Raw genomic sequence first — 25,639 nt, forward strand, 5'->3', positions numbered from 1 at the left:
CTCAAAACAGCAAACTTCTTCTCCAAATCACTGTTCTCAGGAACAGCCGCTCCTCAAACACAAAGTCCAAGAGGAACTCTTTTCTGTCCCTTCACTTCTTCGCTTGGGAAAACTTGTATGTTCAGCCCCTATTGTTCAACTCTGAGACTCCTCTAATGCCGGTTCTAGCGTACCCTGAGTTACCTTGACTATCATGGATCGTACATCAGATAGAGGCCTTCGAAACACCATGCTGCAACTTTTCTGAACATGGTCAGTTACCTCTGGAGCACTTTCTTCCCCATAAAACCACAGGGACCTCCAGTCTGAGTGTGTATTACTACTAGGGGTGGGCGGAATTTGCGTAAGCGTGTTACGCGAATCGGTAAAAAATGTCCGCGAACACGCGGAATTGCTTGTTCTCTATGCTTTTTTCCTGTTCGCAATTGCTGTTTGCGTGCTCGAGGGGAAATATCTTACGAACAAGCATTTTAGAACGCGAACAAGCAAACAAAAATTTGCGATGTTGCGGATCGCAGAATTTTGGGATATTTCGCGTTCTCCACGAGCGGAACGGAATTTGCCGCCCAGGCCTAATTACTACATTCTGAACCGGAGCATTTGCCCATAGTACTCTTCAACATCTAGAGCACCTCCTTTCTCAGCAACAGGGCAGGATTCTGCATCAGAAAGTCAATATACTACGCCTCATCCGAAGTGTTTGAAGTGCGCCAATTGAGTGTTTTTGATTGTCTTGTATAAGTATTGGATGTAATCCTTGTAGTATGGTCCTTGTCTACCAAATCTATTTATTCTGAACAACATTAAAGACCTGGAGCGGAGACCATTCGGTTGATTAGGCTAACTGGTCTTAACCCACGGTGGGCTCTGAGATTATACGATCAAGTCGACAGTTTGGAGATTGCATGCACGTGTGTGCAGTCTGGCGAGGGGGTGCGCGCATACGTATTACTTCGTGATTGCATGAAGAAGTTCATTCCGAGTAAGGTTTCTTGAATAGGTTGAATTTGCGGCGACTGTAGGCGTTGTCTGGGGATCTGCTGCGACTGCACTCTTCTCATTGCCTCTTTTAAGTGAATACAGCTACTCCACGTGCCCTCTTATTATGGAAAGTATCGTTCCAGATTCATTTCTCCAAACTATTTGAAACCTATGCGTTGTCACGCTGCTGTTTGGGCTCCACATAGGCTACCTGTTCTCCATAGGCCAGAATGAGACCTTCCTGTTGTCTTTTTGAAACCGGACTGCTGGGCATCTCGATTTAAGGAGTTCCACGGCCCGTTTTGACCTTTTCTGCTTGCCTGCTTTCAGCGCCCGCCTGCACAGACACCTCTCGCGTTTCCCGCTTCGCGGGAAACGTTCGCAACTGGGGTGCCGCGGATAGTGAGGGGGCATATAACTACAACGCCCACAACACACCTGGGCCTGAAGCCGCCTCCCCGCCACGCCCCCCACAGGTGGGATAAAGTCAACACCTGCACCGAGCACTGTGGGAGACCTTCCTGTTGTCTTTTTGAAACCGGACTGCTGGGCATCTCGATTTAAGGAGTTCCACGGCCCGTTTTGACCTTTGCTGTCTGCCTGCTTTCAGCGCCCGCCTGCACAGACACCGAAGCGGGAAACGCTCGCAGCTGGGGTGCCGCGGTAAGTGAGGGGGCATAGAACTACAACGCCCACAACACAACTGGGCCTGAAGCCGCCTCCCCGCCGCGCCCCCCACAGGTGGGATAAAGCCAAGACCTGCACCGCGCATCGCGGTACGCGCGCGGTCGGTGCCGGGAGAAGCCCGGGACAAGTGCGGGACAGTCTTAGACAGTCCTAGACTGGCCGGGACTGGACTAGGGCGGCCACTCTGTCCCTGCTACCACCAAAGCAAGCTGTTTGAAGTAAGACCATACCATCAAGGATATATTAACTGTTACCCTGAGATTGCACTTAGCGCGCACTTATTTGGTTGATACTTGTTTGTCTCGTATTGCAGCGCTTATTTACACCTGGAAATATGCCAAAGAAAAATGCAAATGGTGCCTTAGAGACGCTTAATAACATGGACAACTACATGGTTCAGGTAGTAAATAAAATAAATAACGAAAGAAGGCAATCGCTGGGCTTGAGCCAATCCCCTGTCCTTCATCCAGCAAGCCCCTCCATTAGCGCCCAAACGTCGGATTTACCATTGCAAGATCTTAGCACGAATACTCCAGATACCAACCTCCCTGACATTGGAAATCATGACCAAAGTGTAGATTTGTTGGTAGACGTAGAGACAAATTAAGAATCTGACCCCAGCCTCAGGTGGAATTTATAGCAGAGGAGTCCCTACCCACAGCGCTAGTGACCAGGGCGATGAGAAACTGTAGAAAAACTCAGCCTAAACGAGGGGAGCCACGATCAAGGAGGAAAAGGACTGTTTCCCCACCAAAACCTAAGGGAAAAAATCCGGACCTTGAGGAAGATAACCTCAGACAAATTATAGACGATGACTTATTCAACAGGATAGCAGACATGATAGATCAAAAGATTAAGACCATCATCAAACCATTGATTGGGAAAATAGACAAGCTTACTGCAGAAGTGAAAAGGATGGGAGGGTTGCAAAGTAATGTTCTGTAGTAGGGGATCTCTGTGTATAGTCATAATCTAGTGAATAGTCCCGCCCATGTGCGTGGACCCCGGCAATCAAAAATAATCTCTTAAGTTGTCAAAATAATGCAGAAACTGCAAAGACACTTAAGAGAGAATTTAAAGACAAATAATGCAGCCTATATTCACAGGCTACACTGTCTAGTACTTCAACTAGAAATTCCACCAAAAAAACACCACACACAACACAGCCTGCCAGTTTCTACCGTAGAGAAACTTGCCTCCCCCAGTCAAAGACTCTGGAATGATAGAGAGGAAGGTAGGGACAGACAAGCCCCATAGGCTGCCATTATGTGGCTTAAATAGGATACTGTGCCTTTAAGAGAACTTTCCAGAACTTCTCCCAGTATCCCAGAATGCATAGCAGGTCCCTCTACTTTCAGTTCTTTTTTCCGGCTCCTGCTTACAGGACCCTGGCATTGAGCTCTCCCTTGTTTCAAGGGTTTATTGGATTTTTTGGCACTTTTGAGTTCTAAAAGTGTTGCAGTTTACTTTCTTGGTGTTCTCTTTCTCTGTTTTGTGCTGTTTTAGGCGTTTTAGGGCTCTAAAATGCCTGGCCTTTTTGATAAGTGCCCAGCATGTGGGAGGAAGAAGGCCAAGAGTGATCCCCATGATGTCTGCATCGTGTGCCTCCCTGAAGATCATGTCCCCGAGGATTGTGTCATCTGCCAGCAGTTCTCTGCTCGGACTCTGAGGGACAGACTGAAGATCAGGCTTTCTGGCCTTGAGGAGAGGCGTCTGCAGGCTGCAGGTGGGTCTGGGCAGGCGGGGAAGGTTCCCTCTGCCTCTGCTGAGGCCTCGGGGGGGCTCCCCAGGGGCAGGAAGTCCAGCAAACGGTCCTGGTCTCCGTCGACGTCGATTGCATCGACGACGACGTCGAGAGGGATGACGGCGGTGTGCTCCCCTTCTCCCCGGGGCTCCGGGTCGAGACGGCGTGACGGCTCGACGTCGAAGATCATGGAGAAGTCGCCGTCGAAGCCACCGTCGACGTCATCGTCTTCGTCGACGTCGAGATCTTCCTACCGACGCCGAAGGCGAAGTGACAAGCATCGACGCTCGCCGTCGAGGCGACATCGACGCTCGCCGTCGAGGCGACACCGTCGATCGTCGTCGAAGCACCGGTCGACGTCGAGGGGCTCCTCGACGTCGGGAGCATCAAGAAGACGGCGACGCTCGTCATCGAAGACGGAACGCTCGACGTCGAGGAGGGGGCGTACGACGTCGCGGAAGAAGAGGTCGGCGTCGAGGAGTCGACGTTCGACGCCGAGGAAAAGAGGGTCGACGCCGAGGAGACGGCGATCGACGCCGGAGTCGAGGAAGCCTCGTTCGACGCCAGGAAAGCGACGCTCTGCGTCGAGCAGAAAACGTTCAGCGTCTAGGAGTCAGTCAGCCTCTCCAAAATGGCGCAAGAGGGATTCTAGTCCCAGAAGTCACGCTGCTTCAAGTGGAGGACGCAAGAGGAAGCGGTCACCTGCTGACGGGGCTGGCTCTCCGCGTCCTTCGCCTAAGGGGTCACCGGGCTCGGTGTACTTCGAGGTGTACACACCATCTCGGCCTAGGACTCCGACTCCTTCCCCTATTCCTAAGGTGGACCCTCCACCCAAACCTCCACTCCCGGCAGGAGACCCTCCACCACCTCCGGTCCCTGCGCATGGGCCCGCACCGCAGCCGAAGGTTCCTCCGCCAGGTCCACCTCCCTGCCGTCTCTGCCTGTTCCTCCTAAGAGGATTCCAAAACCGAAACCCCGTGAGGAGCCAAAGAAGACCCCTCCACGAAAACCGACGGAGCGGCCACGGGCAGGCAGGTCTCGCTCTCGCTCTAGGAGAAGGGAGAGATCGCGACACAGATCCACGAGGTCGAGACGCCGCCATAGGAGACGCGAATCTCGCTCACACACGAGGTCCTCTGGGACCAGAGACTACTCTCCTACCCTATCGGGGTCACCAGACACGAGAGTGTCCCCGATAGATGACCTGGTGGCGTTCCATGACGTCCTTTTAAGGGGCGCTGCGAAGTTGGGCATCTCCCTGACGGTGCCTACTCCGAAAACGTCAGTCATTTTTGAAACTTTACATCAAAAGCACCTGTCTCGTCCTCTCCTGCCTCTGGTGCCGGGCCTGGAGGAACCGGTGATGGCCCTGTTTCTCACCCCTGCGATGACGAGGGCGGCTCCATCAAGGTTGCTGAAGAAGTACCGGGCTCCCGATTCGGATCCGGCCTTTCTGAGAACGGAGCCCCCTCCTGACTCTGTCATTGTGACGGCGGCCCGCAAGCAGCATGCCACCACTCCGTCCTCCACGGTTCCCCCGGATAAGGAGTCAAGGTGGATGGATTCGGCGGGGAGGAAAGTCTGTGGAACTTCCGCTACCTCCATGAAAGCTGCGAGTGCCACGGCGCTGTTGAGCCGATACGACCGCGCCCTCTGGGACTCCCTCGAGCGATTTGCAGAACATTTACCTCGGGAGAAGCGTGAGGACTTCATGGAGGTGCTGAGTGAGGGGATGCTGGTGGCGAACCAGATTATCAGCGCGGCAGCGGACTCTTCCCTGTTGGCTGCTCACGGATTTTGCCACGGTATCAACCAACGACGCCACGCATGGCTCCGGCTTACGTCCCTGAAACCGGACGCACAGCAGAGGGTGGCCAACCTACCGTTCTCCGGTGAGACCCTCTTCTGGAAGCATGCGGACGATGAGATGGCCCGCATGAAGGCGGAGGCCGAGACGGTAACGGCTGTGGGTCTGGAGACGCCTAAAGAGACCAAGAAGACGTACCGCCCTTTCCAACGGCGGTTCGGCCGGCAAGGCCGAGGACGGGGCCAGGCTTCGGGGCAATAGCAACAGCAACACCAGTTCCGTAAGCCGTTCCAGAAGCGCCAAAAGGGCAGGGGAGGCCAGCAGTCAGCCCCAGCGCCCAAGGGCCAGGCTGGGTCTAGGCCCTAGGAACCTACTTCCCCCGGATCTGTTACCCACTCCGGTAGGGGGAAGCATTCAATTTTTTCTGGCAGAGTGGAGAAAAATTACTCAGGACAAGTGGGTGCTGAATATTGTTTGCAATGGATACAGTCTTCGGTTCACCAGCCCTCCTCCAGCAATTCCTACGGTCAGCTCGCAGTTTCAACTGCGCGAGCTTCAGGCGGAAGCGGATATCCTGTTGAGGAAAAGGGTGATAGAAGACGTAACTCTGTCTCAGAGAGGAAGAGGACTGTACTCCAGGTTCTTTCTGGTTCGCAAGAAGGACAAGAACGAGTTCAGGCCCATTCTGGATTTGCGACAAGCAAACAAGTGGATTCGCAGAGAGAAGTTTCCCATGCTGTCGTTGCATCAGATTTATCCTCAGTTGCAACAGGGAGACTGGCTATGCGCTATAGTCCTACAGGATGCTTACTTCCATGTGCCCATTGCACACAAACACAGGAAGTTCCTGCGGTTCCAAGTCAGCACCAATCACTATCAATACACAGTACTCCCATTCGGACTGAAGTCTGCGCCGAGAACATTCTCGAAGTGCATGGCGGTGGTAGCTGCACACCTGAGGAAGAACAAGGTGTTTGTCTACCCGTACTTGGACGATTGGTTGATCAAGGCATCCTCCTTCTCGGAAGCGCAAGCACACTTCCAGAAGACGTGCGTTCTCTTGAACAAGCTGGGGCTGCACACCAACATGGCCAAGTCTGTGCCGACTCCGGTCCAATGCATACAGTACTTGGGAGCCTCCATCAATATGCTGTCAGCAAGCGTGTCTCCTTCGGAGGAGTGACGATTATCACTCCTTCGGAAGGCTCAGGCTCTTATGACAACTCCATCTACAACAGTGAGGACGGTGTCTTCCCTACTGTGATCGATGGCCTCTTGTATCTTCCTGACGCCACATGCACGGCTGCACATGAGACCGCTGCAGGAGTGCTTGGAGGACCAGTGGGATCAGAGGAAAGGATCCTGGGACGACAAGATTCAACTGTCGCTGCATGCTCTTCAGTCTCTGAAGTGGTGGTGTTCCGCGGAGAATCTCCTCAGAGGGGTTCCCTTTCACAAGGACATTCCCACGCAGACTGTCGTGACGGATGCTTCTCTCCTGGGATGGGGAGCGCACTCCGGAACTCTACAGATTCAAGGAACGTGGTCGCCGATGGAGGCCACGTATCACATCAATTTCCTGGAACTCAGGGCTGTTCACTTGGCACTGAAGGCCTTTCTTCCGTCCTTCCAGACCAACTCTCTGCTTGTACAGACGGACAATACCACCACGATGTATTACCTCAACAAGCAAGGGGGCTCGAGATCACGCACTCTGTCACAGGAGGCGCAGACGATCTGGCACTGGCTCCTAGCCAGAGGACTGACGATAACGGCCACTCATCTACCAGGTGTGCAGAATGTTCAGTCAGACGCACTGAGCAGACTGGTGCAGGAAAACCACGAATGGGTCATAAACGACGAAGTACTAGGAGAAGTCTTCGCAAGGTGGGGAACTCCAGACGTAGATTTGTTCGCCACCGCCGAAAACAGCAAGTGCAGAAGCTTCGCCTCCAGGTACTTCCAGCAAGGGACGTTGGGGAATGCGTTATGGATCGACTGGACGAACAGCTTTCTGTACGCCTTTCCTCCCATTCCCCTGATTCCGGCGGTGCTCATCAAGCTAGCCCGGTCCAGGGCTCGGATGATACTCATCGCCCCGGAGTGGCCCAGACAGTGGTGGTTCACGGGCCTACTTCACCGGTCTCTCCTTCCTCACATTCGGTTGCCGTGCAGGCCGGACCTTCTCACGAAGTTCGGGGGACGGATGTTACACCCCAACCTCTCGTCTTTGAGTTTGGCGGCATGGCTCCTGAGATAGTGCAATATGGCCATCTGAATCTGCCCGATGATTGCATGGACATACTGAAGGAGTATAAGAGACCTTCCACTTGGACTTCATATGCTTACAAGTGGAAGAGGTTTTGTATCTGGTGCCAGTCTAAGAACCACGATCCTACGACCTGTAAGGAAGATGTCATCCTTCCTTACCTTTTACATTTGGCGCAGTCTGGCCTTAATGTCCATTCCATTAAGGTACATCTTGCTGCATTGACTGCCTACAGGGCATGCCCTTCACAGACTTCCTTTTTCCAGGTCCCTGTGATCAAAGATTTTCTGGAAGGTTTGAAGAAAGTATTCCCTCCTGTCAGGCTTCCCTCGCCTTCATGGGAATTGAATGTGGTGCTGTCCAGATTGATGAAGGAGCCTTTTGAACCTATTCATAAGGCTTCGTTGCAGCACCTGTCCTGGAAGGCGGCGTTCCTCGTGGCCATTACATCGGCCCGCAGGGTGAGTGAAATTCAGGCGTTGTGTTGTAATGAACCTTATACTGTGTTTCATGCTGCTAAGGTTGTTATGCGTACTCACCCTAAATTTCTTCCCAAGGTTATTTCTGATTTTCATGTCAACCAGACTATAACTTTGCCTACGTTCTTTCAAAACCTTTCATCCCCAGCGGAAAGGTCTCTCCATTCCCTGGATGTTAGGAGGGTGTTGAAATTTTATCTGGATAAAACCAAAGATATTCGTAGGTCTGACCAGTTGTTCATCAATTATGGATCGGTCAGGAGGGGTCTTGCGACCTCTAAGCAGTCCATCTCTAGGTGGATTGTGTCCTGCATACAATTGTGTTACCAAAAGGCTAATAAGACCTTAGGAGGTAAGCCTAAGGCTCATTCCACCAGGGGCAAAGCTGCCACGACGGCTCTGCTCCGTAACGTGCCGATTGCTGAAATCTGCAAGGCAGCCACTTGGAAGTCGGTTCATACCTTTGCTAAGCATTACTGCCTGGATACTGACGCCAGGGCAGACACTCAGGTTGGGCAGGCTTCGCTGCGGAATTTGTTCGCACAGTAGTGGCGTTATGTGTTTATTCTCCATTGCCGCTTTGGTGTGGGGATGGGCTTGCCATTCTATTCACTAGATTATGACTATACACAGAGATCCCCTACTACAGAAGGAGTAGTTTCTGTCCTGTAACTCCAGTTCTGTAGTAGGGGTATCTCTGTTATAGTCATAAGCGCCCGCCCTACTCCCCGGTGGAGATATTTCATCATGTAAAGAATGCGACAGGTCTGGCGTGCTTTGCCTTCAAAAAGAACTGAAAGTAGAGGGACCTGCTATGCATTCAGGGATACTGGGAGAAGTTCTGGAAAGTTCTCTTAAAGGCACAGTATCCTATTTAAGCCACATAATGGCAGCCTATGGGGCTTGTCTGTCCCTACCTTCCTCTCTATCATTCCAGAGTCTTTGACTGGGGGAGGCAAGTTTCTCTATGGTAGAAACTGGCAGGCTGTGTTGTGTGTGGTGTTTTTTTGGTGGAATTTCTAGTTGAAGTACTGGACAGTGTAGCCTGTGAATATAGGCTGCATTATTTGTCTTTAAATTCTCTCTTAAGTGTCTTTGCAGTTTCTGCATTATTTTGACAACTTAAGAGATTATTTTTGATTGCCGGGGTCCACGCACATGGGCGGGACTATTCACTAGATTATGACTATAACAGAGATACCCCTACTACAGAACTGGAGTTACAGGACAGAAACTACTCCTTGCAGAAGAAATAGAGCATGTTGTAACCATTGTTTCTAAACCAGTAGATACCATGAAGGGAAACATTGGGGGCGATATTGTTGTAGAGGAAGGATTGTTAGAGACCCTACCGCCCGGTCAGGTACCACCAGTTGTACTTAGCCAGGAAATAGTGAATGAGGCCCCCATACCTCCACCTACTGTACCTACACCGCCAACCCTAGGGGATGACCCCTCACAATTTATAATGGAAGCCTCACCACTGGTATTGGTACTAGCTAATGTACCCACTTTACCCCCTGGCCAGACAGAATCTATTTCATCCCTGACTAGTAAGGCGTTACACTGGTTGACAAGTAATATGAAGATGACAGACCATGGGAAAGAGCAGTTGGCAGGGGAAATTGTAATGGCGAGGAGGATGACATGGATAGGAAACAGGCATATGTAGTTCAAGGGGGACTGCGTAGTGTTAAATTTTTCAAACGCAGCCGTGCTCCCAAACATCCTGTCAAATATATTTCCCCCCCCCAACGAAGGAGTGGTTCTATAATCCCTCTTACCCTAAAATTCTTCTACAGCAAACAGAAAAACGCGATTCAGCCAAATATCCCAAGATCAGGGTGGCCCACAAGAAGTAACAGATGGGGTGGGGGCCTCAGACCTATACATAATGATTACAGTATTGGCCCAGTAAATAGATTGGGTACAGGGCCAGGTGACCAACAGAATGTGTTATTTGCCAGGACTCCTAGATCACACTGGAACACAATAAATAGGTGGGGGTTGGGTGCCCAGATAAACGACAGTGGGAGCTGCGGAAATGGGCCTGGAGCCTGGTTGGTTGATGAGCAGTTCCCAATGCGTCCCAATACACCATTACCCGGGTGGAATGCAGTAACAAATTGTTGGGGATTGGGGGCCCCAACCTATGATTGGGGGTTTGGCACAGCGAACAGGTTTGGGGTCTTGGCAAACTTAAACGATTGCGACTGACGCAAGGGGGGTCCAAGTACGATCACAAATGGACCAAGGGTCCCATGCACAATAAGTAACCCCAAAGATAGGGGCAGAGGTTTTAGAAATGGAGTAAAAGGGAATGAAGATATAAATGTGGGAGGCTGTAAAGCGCAAGTTGTCCTAGAGAGGGAAATTGCTCCTGACCAAACACTGGCCAAGCATGTTGGTGGCCCCCTTAACAAGAAGGTTAGTAATAATGAGAATGATATTCCTCACGATCAGTTAAGTTCAGTAGAGATAGTGGACAACGTATTGGCTAACGGAACCCCTGATCTAAATGCAGTAGAGGGGGCACCCTTATGTGGTAAATTTTAATTACCTATACTTAATTTATGCGGTAAAGTTCAATAAGAATAACTCAGAAAAATAAGAGGCAAAATCCGTGATATTTGAGGTTTTCAAAAGGGGTTTTATTCCTTAAAAAGGAATTGGGTATTTGGCTCGAGCCAAGGTGGCATACCATTCCGTCACCACGCAGGTTCGGGAAGGGACTGACAGACAATACTTTATTGACAATCATTCATATATATAGTCAATGCATTACAGTAAAGGCATATGCAGAAGGCGTAACAGCTGAGAGGAGAGATAAGAATACACATACGTAATGAAAAGGCGTTACAATAGGCGTGCATGAAGGCGTGTACTAGAAACGTCATTAGGAAGATGTCACAAGTGGGAGGATCCATTAGAGAATCCTGCAGTGTCCGCAGAAATACATGGCAGAGATGCGCGCGCAGGCAGCATGACGTGTGATTGACGTATGACTGGAGGGTGAAGGGGACTTGACATTTAGCCCTACATGAGGAGACAGAAGTCTGGGATGTCAGATCAACCTAATCCCAAATCGTATCTAATATCTTGTGTCTAAGGAACTGTATTATCTGGAAGGAAAAGGTCTCTCGGACAGAGGCTATTCTATACTGACTAAGAGTGCGTGTATAAGCGTCTACGTGTCTGCATGAGATGTGAGGGGGCATGGGCCTACCATGGTAACAGGAGCTATGAATTACTTGCACGGAGACAGTGAGGCCGGGCCCTTTGCTCTGCATGCTGGAAGGATGTTTACTTGAACTACTAGACAGGAATGTATTTTTCGAGGAGCGGAGCAGATAGCTTGAAGGTTGAATACAGTCTTGGCAGGCAACAGGCTGAACCAAGCACCGTTAGCCGCGCAGGGAGTAAGGCAGAGGTCACGGGTACAGATGCAGGCCCAGGCTGAGGCATTCAGAGTCAGAAGGCAGGAAAAGGCTCAATGGCAGAATTCAGGGCCTACCTCGCCAGAGCTGGAAAACATGTAAAGTACACCACATAAAGACGTTGGCAAGGCATACTTAGGAACGGAATATTCGACCCATTCATGGTGGATCTGAAAGAGGACATGTTAACGTTGGACGCAAATGTATTTGCGTCTTCATAGCTGGAAGTGGAGGGAACATACATGTACTTGTAGCATGTACACGCTGTCGTTGGGGTCTAAGATAGGGGACACAATTGATCATAAAAATTCATATTTCCTCATTCCCTCCTTGTCCCCTACGGACCCTTCATGATATATCGATCCTCATGAATCGATCAATCTGTTCACGTAACATCATTTGCTCTTCTTTCTTCTTATGGCGTTTTGAATGAGAACTTGAATGTGGAATACATGATGTGGCACACAGACCACAGATCGCTGGTCCACATTGCAGACATAGGCAGCAACTGAATACTATGAGAAGGGCAATGCCTAGGAAGGATAGGATCTTCCATCCCCAGGCGGTCAACGTTGTCCAGAACCAACCGGACCAAGTCCAGGTGCCTGGATTCTGATGTATCAAACTTGCAATTTTATGAAGACGGGTTATAGCTTTGTACACTGTTGGCGCGTTTTCTGGAATGAAAACACAGCAACTCGACCCGATGACCTTACAAGCTCCGCCCCTATCTGCTTGGATGACGTCAATGACAAGACGATTTTGAAGAACAACAACCCGCATAGCAGACTGCTCCTCTATCAAGTTACCTAGGGCGGAAGTAGTTTCATTCACTACTGCTTCAAGGGTTCTAGTTAATTTGCGTATCAGTTTACTATTAAAGACAGCACCTAAGTAGGGAAAGAAACCTTTATTGAAGTCTGTGTATTGCTCCCATGCCGTTTCAGTGTAGTCAACAATCGGGAGATCTCTTCGAAGTCTATTGTTTACTAGATTGGTATTTCTGTGATAATCAGGAGGGGCTAGGAAAACAGGTGGCAGAAGGAATGCAATGTAACAGGTACCATCCCAATCTAAAGGTAAGCGTATGTATGCGGTATGACCACAAACGAAGTAGGAATGACGGGTAGCTCAGAATGTAGATTTGCCTTGATCACTAAATTCGACCACAGTAGAACATTTACTATGACCTAAGTGTACTGAACCATTCTTTCTGATACATAATTCACCTGTGACTGGTAATACTGACATAGCAGGCAATACTGGTGCAGCTTCGGATTCAACCGTCAAAATCATGAGGTTAATTGTATAATTACCTAATCCATATACTTCATTTTCTAGATCAGTTCCTGTCCTTGTTGGAAGTCCCTTTTTGTCAGGGTAACAGGCTTTAAGCAAAACTAAGTTCAGGTTTCCCCAAACCCAATTTCCTGCATAAACAACAGTGTCAGAATCTAAAGAATTAATCAATCTAAACCATGCACCACATGAGCCATTGTGAGTGAACGGGTACGGAAAGAGAGGCAGAACTCCCTTGTATTTCTGGTAGGGAGGGAGTCGGCCACATATCCAACAATTTGTAGCGTTGTTGGTCTGATGGGAGTGATGTAACATACTAATGAATGTGTCGTTGCGCAGCGCAAGTCTGTAAGACAATTTGTGTGGAGGTAATTCACTAAAGGAATGTTCAGCAGTAACGTTGTAAGCAGATGGTGCACGCTTGAAAATAGGGTAATAGATATGTAGTAATATACTGGCAGCAATAATCAGAAGACTTAGGAAAAACATAATCAATAATGTCACTATACAGTGACTACGAAGTGATTTACAATATGCACGTTTCTTGAGTTGTTTCTGTCTATCTCTCTCTCTATCTCGGTCTAGGGGATACATGTCAGAAACTAATTTAACCGATTCACCTAGGGGAGGACTTAAACAATTAAACTGTCTGACTTGCTAGACCGTAGTTTCAGTCTATATTTTTCGGAGTCTGTTTTCTCAACCAGGGGGAGTTTTGAGTCAGTCTGTGGAGGAGGGCAGGGCTTAGAGTCCAAGTCTGAAGGGAGTCCGTGAAACTTCTTGACGTGGCTTGAGTGCAGCCACCCTTTCCTGCCCTCAACTTTCACGGCGGTCCTCGTCGTCAGAAGAACCAACTTCGGCGTTTGCCAGCGGGGCTCCAGTGGACTTCTCCTGTCGAAATTGCGAACGAAAACAAAGTCGCCAGGAATCACTTCATGGGGCTTCACCTCGGTGTTGTCGGGAAAGGCTGCAGCTACCTGTGAACGACAAGATTGTAGTGCAGACATCAAGGAGGCAAGGTAATCTGTCAGCATAATACAGTCAACATCTATGATTTTACGAGGTATGGGCGTCCCCCACATATTTGGTGGCCTACCGAAGACCACCTCATACGGGGATAGCCCTGTTCGAGAATGCGCTACCATCCTCATATAGAAGAGGGCAACTGGTAAAGCTACTATCCAGTCAACGCCTTTCTCTCTGCAGATTTTTGACAGTCGGATTTTCAGAGTCTGATTATGGCGCTCCACGAGACCTGCAGCCTCGGGATGCCGGACACAGTGGAATTTCCACTGATAGCCTAACAGGAGTGTAATGTGTTTTACAAGCTCGGATGAGAATGGCTGACCGTTATCTGAGTACACGATACGGGGCAAACCATACCGTGGGAAGAATTCACGAACCAGCTGCTTGGCAGTGGTCGGAGCAGTGTAATCTGGGACTGGATATGCTTCTGTCCATCGGGAAAGTGCACATACAACTACGAGGACATATTTGAATCCTCGACAACGTTCCATCTGGATATAATCCATCTGGAGGACTTCAAAAGGGTGATCGGGAGGCTGAAATCCACCTTGTTCTACGGGAATGCTTTTACCTGGATTGAACTGACTACAAATCATGCAAGTACGCACTTTTTGTTTGGCTGCTGCTCGTAAGTTTTTATTGAACCATATGTGTTGAATACTATCTAGCATGGCTTTTTCCCCTAGGTGTGCTGGACTATGTATCGTGTTAATGATGACTTGAACCATAGAGTCGGGGAGAAACCATGTAGATTTTCCCTTCGTCATCCATCCCTGATCTGTTTGGATCCCTCCTATTTCAGTCCATTTCTTGATTTCGTCTGGTGTAGCATGTGGCTGTATGTCAATTACATCATGGGCGGGATCCCTAACTGTCATGCAGTGTGTCGGAACTATTGTCTTTGTCAAGTCAGTTACATGAGTTCGATTCTGGGCAGTTTGCTTAGCTGTTCGATCTGCCAGGTCGTTACCCTGGGAAACGATATCGATGACTTTTGTATGCGCTTTACACTTCATGATAGATATTGCAGTAGGTAGATGTATTGCATCTAATAGAGCTTGAATGAGGGGACCGTGCTGAATGTTGGCACCGTGAGAAGTTAAGTAACCTCTCTCTCGCCAAAGGACTCCGAAGTCGTGAACGACTCCGAATGCATAACGTGAATCTGTGTATATGTTGACTTTCTTATTTTTGGCTTGAATACAGGCTTGTGTCAGAGCGATGAGCTCTGCTGCTTGAGCTGACAATGTGTCGATACAATTGGTTTCAATAACTTCGGTGTCTGTCGTGACTGCGTAGGCGGCCACTAATTCTCCTGTACTTGTTCTCATGCATGAACCATCTACATAAAGTGTCAGGTCTGGATCTGGTAATGGAACGTCTGTCAAGTCTTGTCTGGGTTTCGTCGTAATAGTAATGACTTCAATACAATCATGTGACAATGGGTCTACACCACTTAATGGCAAAAGCGTGGCAGGATTTAACGTACTACAGCGTCTGATTTCTATGTGTGGCTGAAACAATGTCAATTCATAACCTGTTAGTCTCGCTATAGTCAAGTGTTGGGTCTGTGTACGGTTTAAAAGAACTTCCACGGAATGTGGAACTTGCACTGTCAATTGATGTCCTAGTACTATGGAATCACTTTGTCTGATTGCTAAAGTTGTCGCTGCGACTGATTTCAAGCATGCAGGGAGAGCTTGGGCTACTGGATCTAATGTGCTAGAAAAGTAAGCACACGGTTTGTGTGAACCTGCTTGTTCCTGAGTGAGTACTGACAAGGCAGTACCTTCACGTTCCGTGACAAAAAGTGTAAAAGGCTTACTGTAACATGGTGTTGCTAAAACTGGTGCTTGGCATAAGGCTTTCTTTAAGTCTTCAAAAGCTTGTGTATGTTCTTGAGTCCAAGGGAGGACAGTCGATGTCGCTGCCTCCTGAGTTGTCAGCTGAAAAAGTGGGTTTGCTAGGAATGCATATTGGGGAATCCATTGTCTACATTACGAAGTGAGGCCTATAAAGGCCCGCACCTCCTTTTGTGTCTTGGGTGGTGACATGTTTACAATTAACTGGATGCGATCAGGTGTGAGCTCAGATCAATAACTAATCGATACACAGGTGGTGCATTTGGATCAGTACGTTTAAGAACTGGAATGATAGGAGAATTACATACATTAGAGTCTGTCTCTACGACCACTCCTTGTGCAATGAGCTCGTCAATGATTTTCAGTAAAGCCACTACAGCATCTGGGGGTAACTTGTATTGTCTAATTCGTGGTAATACAACTCCTGCTTTGAGTGTGACTCGATATGGTGTAATGTGCATACAACCTACATCAGTGGGGCCTTGTGCCCACAAATGTGCAGGGACATTCTGTAATCGGTGATCCATGTCTCTCAATACATAGTGACCTTTAAAATCTCGCAAGAATAATCGTACTCCTTCCGGAGAACAGCATATTATAGCTCCTAGAGCTTTGAGTGTCTTTATACCTAGCAAGTTTTCTGGGCATGATTTGGTAAGCAACAAATCTGTAGTCCGTGTTAGAGGACCAACTGCAAGAGGAAGAGGTTGTGATACTTCGTTAATAATAGGTTTTCCTGAAAATCCAAGGGAAACATTCTGTGAGCCTGAGAGGGGTGCCCCTGGAACCTCATCGTGACTTATCGTGGTTCTGCTTGCCCCTGTATCAATTAGAAACTTTCTGTCTTTCCCTAATACTTGACTGTGTACATAAGGACCCTCTTGATCTACAGGAACCTCAATAAGAGGCAAGCCAACCTCCCTCTCTAGGCTGTTTCATGTATATCTCTGATAGTCGGGGTAGTCATTTTGTGCATACTGGTACATCTGCTGTGTCGTGTTTTGTGTTGCGGCAATAGGCTGTGGCTGTGGTACTGCTACGGTCTGTTGTGAAGCTGGTATAGGTGGTATATGTTGTATATTCTGGGGTACTTGTTGTTGGGCCTGATCTTGTCTAGGCGGACGCGGTCTCTCCTTGGTTTTACCCGTGGCAATATTGTGTTTCAGAACTGCACAATCGTTTATATAATGACCTGGCTGTTTGCAATAGTTACAGGTCCCTTTAACAGGAGCCGTCGAATTACTGGGTTGGGTCGCACCCTTTTTGTGACCGTCAACTGGAACTGACTGAGCAACTAACATTTTCATTTTAGTGTCTTTCATACGTCTCTGTTCGTGTTCTTGTTCTTCTCTAATTCTATTCTGGTGGTACTGTAACATTTGTAACATTTGTGAAGGAGTATTAGCTTGCCAAGTGCTTTCGACTTTCAGTACTCTGTTTTTAACCTGGGGCAGGGAATTCTCGACTAATTTCGTTACAAAAAGATGTGGGTACGACTCGCTACTTGCTTTCAGGCCGCTATTAATACCAAAACATTTTTCAAATCGGGAATAAAAATCACTAGTATCTTCATCGGGTTTCTGTTTGCAGGCTGAAATTGCACCCCAGTCTTCCTTTTTCGTACTTAATAAACGTGGCAATACTTGTACTAACAATCCTGGTAACGCTTTAACTTTGTCTCCAAGCCCTAGGCCTGGAACTCGAGTATTTTCTTCGTTTTCTAATGCAGTCCAATCAATCTTCGCATCTCCCACTTCCCATTCTTTTTCTTTGAGTTTCTCGTAAATGCCAGCAGGCAGTAGTACCTTCAATATTTTCATAAGGTCTGGATAAGTGTAATCACCCATGAGTAACATGTCTTTTATTTCACGGTGAAAACCTGCGGGATCTTTGTCATGGCTAGGTACTAATTTTTTCATTTCCAATAATTCTATTTTTGTTATGGGCGTATACACAAACACGCGTCTAAGCGTATTATCAGCATTCTGAACTGGGTGCACTTCTCGTAACGGATTCTGTCTGTCTATGTAATACATTTTTCTTTCCAAGGAGTGTGTTGAATCAGATTGTGGACATAGGAAGGCACTATATCTGTGCCGATGTTCTAGAATTACTTTAATTAGATCGGTACCTAGACCTCTCCATTTATTCATAAGTAGTTCCGCTAATATATCAGGCAGGGGACCTGGATCAGAGTGTTGGCTTCTATATAATAGGAGTAGGTGTTGTATCATGTATGTACCAGCTAAGCGCTGTTCGCTTGGTGTCATATTCAAGAATGTGTGTGCTAACGCATCATCACTATATTTCTCAGGATTGTCAGCCCATTGTACTGCTGACCTAGCTAATTCTTGTTCGTCCATAGAATCGAGTACATGGTACCCCATTCGTTCTCGAAGTCTGTTATCAGTGGCTTGGAATAAGTGTCAGGAGTTCTCGGATTACACATGGCTTCTTGAAAAATTCTTTTACTTTCTGGACGTACTGGACGCATTGAGTTATTAAAGGGTCTTCCTTTACCTACATACGCTATCATTTCTCTACCTGGTAACTGTGATTGTCCAGCTACTTCGTCTGGTTCGTCCTCCTCCTCTGAGGATTCAAGTTTGTCCGAATCTATTTCTGGTACTGGCTGTCTTCTTTCATGCATCTTTATTATTACATTCTTGATCCTTCGGTACATATTTTCTATACAAGCCTGTTTATCATGATCCCCATCTGATATCTTCTGACCCCATCTATGGAGTGCTTTTATGTCTTCCGGGTTTGCGCCCGGCCTATCCGCTTCTCTTATTAGACAGTTTATAAGAAACCGTAATATCTTGCCTTGAGTATCAACTTTCTGGTAGGCCAGTGCCTCCTTAATACTTTCGGGCCCTGCCCCTGTTTGAACAAAATGATATATTTTATCTAGATGATCTACCATTCCAGGTAGGGTCAATAAAAAGTTTGTGACTCGTCGCAATCGAACTGATGCGAGCAACATTCTCTCGTCATTCTTTTTACCAGGTACTGGATCATATCTACAGTCTGCAAGACGTTCTCCATATATGTCAAAATCGGCTGCTCGAGGTGTACGTTGTTGTGCTAGTTCTCTATAAGTCCACCGGTGTGTGGGTGGCGGGGTTTGGAAACCTGTCTGGAAACCTGTCGCCCCTCCGGATGCGCCTCCTGAGGCGCTGGCTCCGAAGGGATTGTTCGGGTGTAAAGCAGGAGGAATAGGTGGGGGAAGAGGTGGGAGAACGGCCGGAAGACCAGGAGGAACCGCCGGAAGGGTTGGGACGGGAGGAGGGGTAGCTTGTCGCGGAGGTGGGGGCTGAACATCTCGGGGTCGAGCGCCGCCATTAGGAGGTGTGTGTGGCGGTGCAGCATTAACATATGCGGGGGCTACGTCGTCTAGATAGGAAGAAAGGAAAATGTCCTTTGCGGTTTTCGGGTGTATTTTAGTCGGGAGCAATGGGGATGGCAGATCCTTTGGTACTTCCGGGGTGGCCTTAGGTAAACCCTCGGCCAAGAGAGGATACATACCATTCATAAGAGTGTTTTGTTGTCTATCTACTTGTTCTATTTTTACTCGGATACCTTCCTCGACTAATACGTTTTCTCGGGCTTTTTCTGAATCCTCTCTACTTTTCTCTTTTCTGTGTGCTTTTTCTGTACGCCTATGCGATTCTTTACGCCATAATTCAATGGCATCTTTCTGTGACTGTCTGGCTTTCTTTTTCCATAATGCTTCTTCTACTCTCATGATGCAATCTGCATCCCATGTCCCAGCAGCGGGCCATCTCTGATTCTCTGCTAGATCCTTGGTGTAGTCCACCCATAAATCGAGATATAAATCGGCATCTAGGCCATGTTTGTGGTACATAAAGTACCCTGGAGTGTCCCTAGGTGGAATGGGAACAGCTTCCTCGAGTATCCCTTTTCTAGTTTTTATCTGTCTTAATTTGGAGAATAACGGCATCTTTAAAATCAGGCTACTTGGTCCTTACTTAGATATGAACACAATGAACACAGTAATCACAATAATGAAGATCGAACAATCACTCATACCACAACATTTTAAAAACACATTAAAACATTTAACATTTAAAAACGAACGATAATGATTAGAATGAAACTAGCTAACTGCATGATACTGGATGTACTGCTAAACAGTACAGATACACCGCTAAACGGTGTAGACAGGATATACTGCTAAAACAGTACAGATACACTGCTAAACAGTGCAGACCAGGTCTGTGTACCCAAACCCGTCTTGACCGGCACAAATGAATGCGCACGTCTAGATGCGTCCCCAGCAATGGTACTCACCGGGAAGCACGGAACGGAAAGCCTCGGAGACTCTGGACTGGACTGGACCGGACTGGACTCGACTCGTGACGCAGATACTTCGGAACTTCGGAACCTGGTGGGCCTCTGTATACCTCGGATCTTGCTCTCTCAGCTAGGCTCTGGTCGGGATCCTCCGCACTCCTCACCGCCTCGTCTGGGTGTTGATCGCAGCCTCGGTCACCTCCGTTGGCCTGAGGGAGATACAGGAAATCCTGCGGGTACGCGTAGTTGTCCGTCCGGCTGTGGCAGGGGGCCAGGCCTGCAACGCACCTCCGGCGCGTAAGGTGGGGGAGGGGTCCCTGTTCGGGCGCCAATTATGTGGTAAATTTTAATTACCTATACTTAATTTATGCAGTAAAGTTCAATAAGAATAACTCAGAAAAATAAGAGGCAAAATCCGTGATATTTGAGGTTTTCAAAAGGGGTTTTATTCCTTAAAAAGGAATTGGGTATTTGGCTCGAGCCAAGGTGGCATACCATTCCGTCACCACGCAGGTTCGGGAAGGGACTGACAGACAATACTTTATTGACAATCATTCATATATATAGTCAATGCATTACAGTAAAGGCATATGCAGAAGGCGTAACAGCTGAGAGGAGAGATAAGAATACACATACGTAATGAAAAGGCGTTACAATAGGCGTGCATGAAGGCGTGTACTAGAAACGTCATTAGGAAGATGTCACAAGTGGGAGGATCCATTAGAGAATCCTGCAGCAGTGTCAGCAGAAATACATGGCAGAGATGCGCGCGCAGGCAGCATGACGTGTGATTGACGTATGACTGGAGGGTGAAGGGGACTTGACATTTAGCCCTACTTGAGGAGACAGAAGTCTGGGATGTCAGATCAACCTAATCCCAAATCGTATCTAATATCTTGTGTTTAAGGAACTGTATTATCTGGAAGGAAAAGGTCTCTCGGACAGAGGCTATTCTATACTGACTAAGAGTGAGTGTATAAGCGTCTACGTGTCTGCATGAGATGTGAGGGGGCATGGGCCTACCATGGTAACAGGAGCTATGAATTACTTGCACGGAGACAGTGAGGCCGGGCCCTTTGCTTTGCAGGCTGGAAGGATGTTTACTTGAACTACTAGACAGGAATGTATTTTTCGAGGAGCGGAGCAGATAGCTTGAAGGTTGAATACAGTCTTGGCAGGCAACAGGCTGAACCAAGCACCGTTAGCCGCGCAGGGAGTAAGGCAGAGGTCACGGGTACAGATGCAGGCCCAGGCTGAGGCATTCAGAGTCAGAAGGCAGGAAAAGGCTCGATGGCAGAATTCAGGGCCTACCTCGCCAGAGCTGGAAAACATGTAAAGTACACCACATAAAGACGTTGGCAAGGCATACTTAGGAACGGAATATTCGACCCATTCATGGTGGATCTGAAAGAGGACATGTTAACGTTGGACGCAAATGTATTTGCGTCTTCATAGCTGGAAGTGGAGGGAACATACATGTACTTGTAGCATGTACACGGAGTCGTTGGGGTCTAAGATAGGGGACACAATTGATCATAAAAATTCATATTTCCTCAGATTCTGTGCCGGAGAAAATCGTAGAAACTTGTAAAATACTAAGTTGGAACGTAGTGGGTCTCAATTCCAAGCGTAACGATAAAGAGTGGTCAAGTTTTGTTGTGAAACACAATATCATCGCCCTCCAGGAAACCTGGGATACAGCTACTAATCTGTGGTGCGATGGGTGTTCTAGCTTCACTAAGGCAGCTATTCCTAGCCGCACTGGCAGAGCCAAGGGGGGTCTGCTAATTTTGTTCTCTCTAGAATTGAAGGGCTCCCTAAAAGAGATTAGCACAGACTCGAACAACATCCTCATAGTGGAGAGAGAGATCAACCCCACTAGGAGGACTTTATACATACATTTTTATAATTCAGGGACTAGGGACAATAATGGTAGCAATATTGCCACCTTAGACGTTACACTAAGTTTAGGCAGCCAGAACACACAGCTGGATACAGAGTATATTTTATTAGGAGATTTTAACATTCATCCCTGCATGTTAGCATGCAGTTCTAACTACAAAACTACAAGGAAAGTGGCGAAGGCCCCGAGGGACCTCACTTCGAACACACCACAGAAGGAGAGGAGTTAGAAGATCTTCTGGCAAATTTTAATTTGTATGAACTAGAGGGTGGACTAAGAATAGCTACATTTACTGGCACCAACCCAGGAACCATAATAGATTACATCTTCACCATGCAAGGTATCCTAAATCAGGTGATCTCCTATTGCACCGTCCCATCTCACCATAGCGATCACAACCCTGTCCTACTTGAAGTGGCTTGGGGAGATTATATGGGGCAAATCCCGGGGAAAGTGACATTGGAGCATACTCTGCGTACTACTGATCAGGGCAGGAGAATTAAGTGGGCCAAGGTGGTCCCAGAAAACTTCTATGCGGAGGTTTTTCCAAAAATTAAGGAGCAGGTCGAGGTGTGCCAGAACCCTTGTGCCCCGGGCTGTGAAACCATAGGGGCCTTTGAGTCGATTTGTGGCCAGGTGGCGTCGGATCTCTTGGCGAAACCATTTAAAGGAGTACCGAATAAGAAGCGCTGGTTTGACACCATATGTTCCAACGCTCATAGGTCCCTGATGGTAGCCTTGAAAAAAGTACCAAGGGTAAAGGGTGAGATTGCCAGACTGAGGAAAATTTACAAGTCAGCTATTAAAACAAGAAAAGATAGCATCAAACGGGAAGCGTGGGAAAATCTCCTCTCTACGGCAGTCCTGAAGGACAGTCGGAAATTTTGGGAGATAATTAAACAACCATTCTTTTCCGACCAAAGTAATGAGGCCATGGACTGTGTCATCTCAGACGACAAGTGGTTGTCCCACTTTAAAAATGTATATGGGGATAATGATCAGGCAACCCAAGATACCTCGCTGACCATCTTAGACGCCACTCCAATACATTTCCTGAGCACAGAAGTGGAGAAAGCTATCTTGGCCACAACCAAGCATAAGGCCCCGGGCCCCGATGGGGTGCCAGCCGACTTTTTCTTACATTCCCCAAAGCTGTGAGCAGAGGTATTGGCCAATGTTTTTACTGCCGTTAATAGCAACCCCACACCATCCTCATGGGATATCTCAACCATCGTCCCCATCTTTAAAAAGGGCCGGCGGGACGATCCTGGGTGTTATAGGCCCATAGCCCTCTTGGACTCGTCAGTGAAGATCTTGGGGAGAGTCCTTCTGTCCAGGTTAAGGGACAATGTGGAAAGTTGTGGAGGGTTGTCAGAGATCCAGTATGGGTTTAGAGAAAGGAAAGGCACAATTGAACAATGCTCTAACCTGCACCTGCTCATATCCAAGTATACGGTGGCCAAGGAGGGGTCCTTATTTCTAGCATTTATGGACCTCTCCTCGGCCTTCGACTTGGTGAACAGGGCCAAGTTATGGACGGCCTTGCTGAGGATTGGGATCGACGAGGCATTGGTAAGGTTCATGGCTTCCCTACACCAGGAGCTTTTTGCGGCTGTACGGGTCACATACGAGGGTAGGTGCACGGCCCTTTTCAAATCCCTGAAGGGGGTAAGGCAGGGGTGTATCTTGGCCCCCTTGCTCTTTACCATTTACATTAACGGCTTGGGTGCATATTTGGAGAAGGAGGAAGCAGACGTTCCGCGTGCAGGAGCAGTTAAGATCACAGCGCTCCTGTACGCGGACGATGCCGTGCTAATCGCGCGCACGGGTGTCGGCATTCAACGCCTCTTGAAGGCCTTCAGCACATTCATGGAACAGCTTGACCTAAAAATAAATGCTAGCAAGTCACATACCATGGTGGTGGGACGAGAAGGCGTCAAAAGGAGATCAAAAACCTTCACGTGTAGAGGAGATATGGTGTCTAGAGTCCCCACGTTCCCCTACTTGGGAGTCCTCTTCGACCAGAGAGGAACCTGGGGTCCTCAAGTAAGGGCGAAAAGGTTGGCGGTTATTAGATCATCGTCTGCCCTAATGGGCTTTGCGGGCAGGTTGGGGGCCAGACCAATGGAAGTGCTGTTAAAAATCTACAAGAGCAAATCGGTCGCCCTTGCCTCATATGGTTCTCCTCTCTGGGGCTATGTAAATGTGGAATCGATCCAGAGAGCGGAGAATAGTTTTATACGAACACTTCTCTCTGTGCCACAGTCAACACCAACCTATTCTATACACTTGGAGGTGGGCCTAGATTTTCTAACTGATGGGCTGAACATGGCTCCCCTAATCTTTTGGGTAAAGACGTAGCTCAAAGAAGACCTTCTGCTGAACCATAAGATCATGTCCGACGTCCTGTCCCTAGATCACTTCAAAAAGATTCCCTGGCTGACCTATCTGTTGAAGGCATTTTCTGGTCTGGGGCGACCAGAGCTTTTTACCTCCCCCCAAGACATTAAGGCCCAAGATATTGATCAGGTTAAAAAGCACTTTATGGGGAGGGCACGAGCATCCCGTGAGGAAAGGGAGTTAGTGAAAACATCAGTTAGGGGCCATTATCTACTTGTCAACTCATTTTCGCTAGCTCCTTATCTTGGTTTTGTCACAATCCCATTTCATAGGTTTCTTTTAATTAAGTTTAGATTTAATTTGTTACATTTTTATTTAGGCACTTTTAAAACATGGGAAAAACCGGACCTAGCTCCACCCTGAAGCTGTGATCATTTCTCACCCCAAGATACTATGCATTTTGTTATGTTTTGCGGGTTTTGTTTAGAGCCAAGGGAAAAATATTTGGTACCAGTTTTGAAGGAGGTGGGCTTCACACAAGTGAGACCGGCCTTGCTCTTTTTACAATCATTGGCTAACCTACGCATTACCTTTTGTATGGCTAACTTCTTGGTAGCTGCAGCTAGGATGAAAAAACATACCCATTAGAACTAGTGTTATTCCCTTTTCTTTTAACTATCGTATGCCTTCATTTGCTTTTGCTTTTGTAATCGATTTTACTGTTATATTTTAATATGTATGAAATGTAACTGTTTTTATCGTCATATTTTAATATGTATGAAATGCTCCTAAAAATTCCCGCATGAAATGTTTTTTAATTTCTTTGTATGACTTTTAACTAAGTCGAATAAAGATAATTTGACTGACTGACTGGTCTGATGTTTTGATGTTTTTTTAGTCACTGCCCTAGCAAGGCTTTGCTGAGTTATTTCTCAGCACTTTCATCCTCATCGAGGTTGCCTTACTAACCTTGATTATTCAAGACACTGGTTTTGATGTAATTTTTAGAAGGGCTCTCATGTTTCCACCTGCCCTTTATTATGCCTCAATAGGCCCTTTACTTGGTCCTCATATTATTCATATGCATGATCTTCAGATCTATGTGCAGTTGTTCTCTCTGGTTTTAGAGCAGTAAGGCTGTACTCCTCATTGTAATTCTGTGTTCCTTAAGTGAGCTACAGGTGTGGTCCGTGTCAACCACCATATATCACCTTCTTCCCTCACAAACTTGTGCTTCCTTTTTGCTGATGATGGAGTCACACTTTCTTGTGTGCACTCTTTGCCTTTTTCAGTCTGTCACATGACTGAGAAGTATAGTCTTCACTGGTTGGACCCAAGGAGGGTCCATTAGTACTACAGTGAGCGAACTAAGGATCACTGATTGGATAACCAGCTTTTTTTGGTTCGTTTCTTGTGCTCTAACAGGAAAGCAGTTCAGAAGAGAACCTTGCCTATGGCAATATTTAGGGGTGTTTCAGTGTGAGTCGT

The 25,639-nt window shown here is 47.6% G+C and overlaps 1 protein-coding gene across 1 annotated transcript in view; it reads left to right on the forward strand.

Annotated features, from left to right (window-relative positions):
• The window catches only part of TDRD9 (tudor domain containing 9), a 2,495,642-nt gene that overhangs the window by 1,337,264 nt on the left and 1,132,739 nt on the right, over positions 1–25,639 (forward strand). The window lies entirely within an intron of this gene.

The sequence above is a fragment of the Lissotriton vulgaris genome, chromosome 9, assembly GCF_964263255.1.
Source record: "Lissotriton vulgaris chromosome 9, aLisVul1.2, whole genome shotgun sequence".
Classification (NCBI taxonomy): Eukaryota; Metazoa; Chordata; class Amphibia; order Caudata; family Salamandridae; genus Lissotriton; species Lissotriton vulgaris.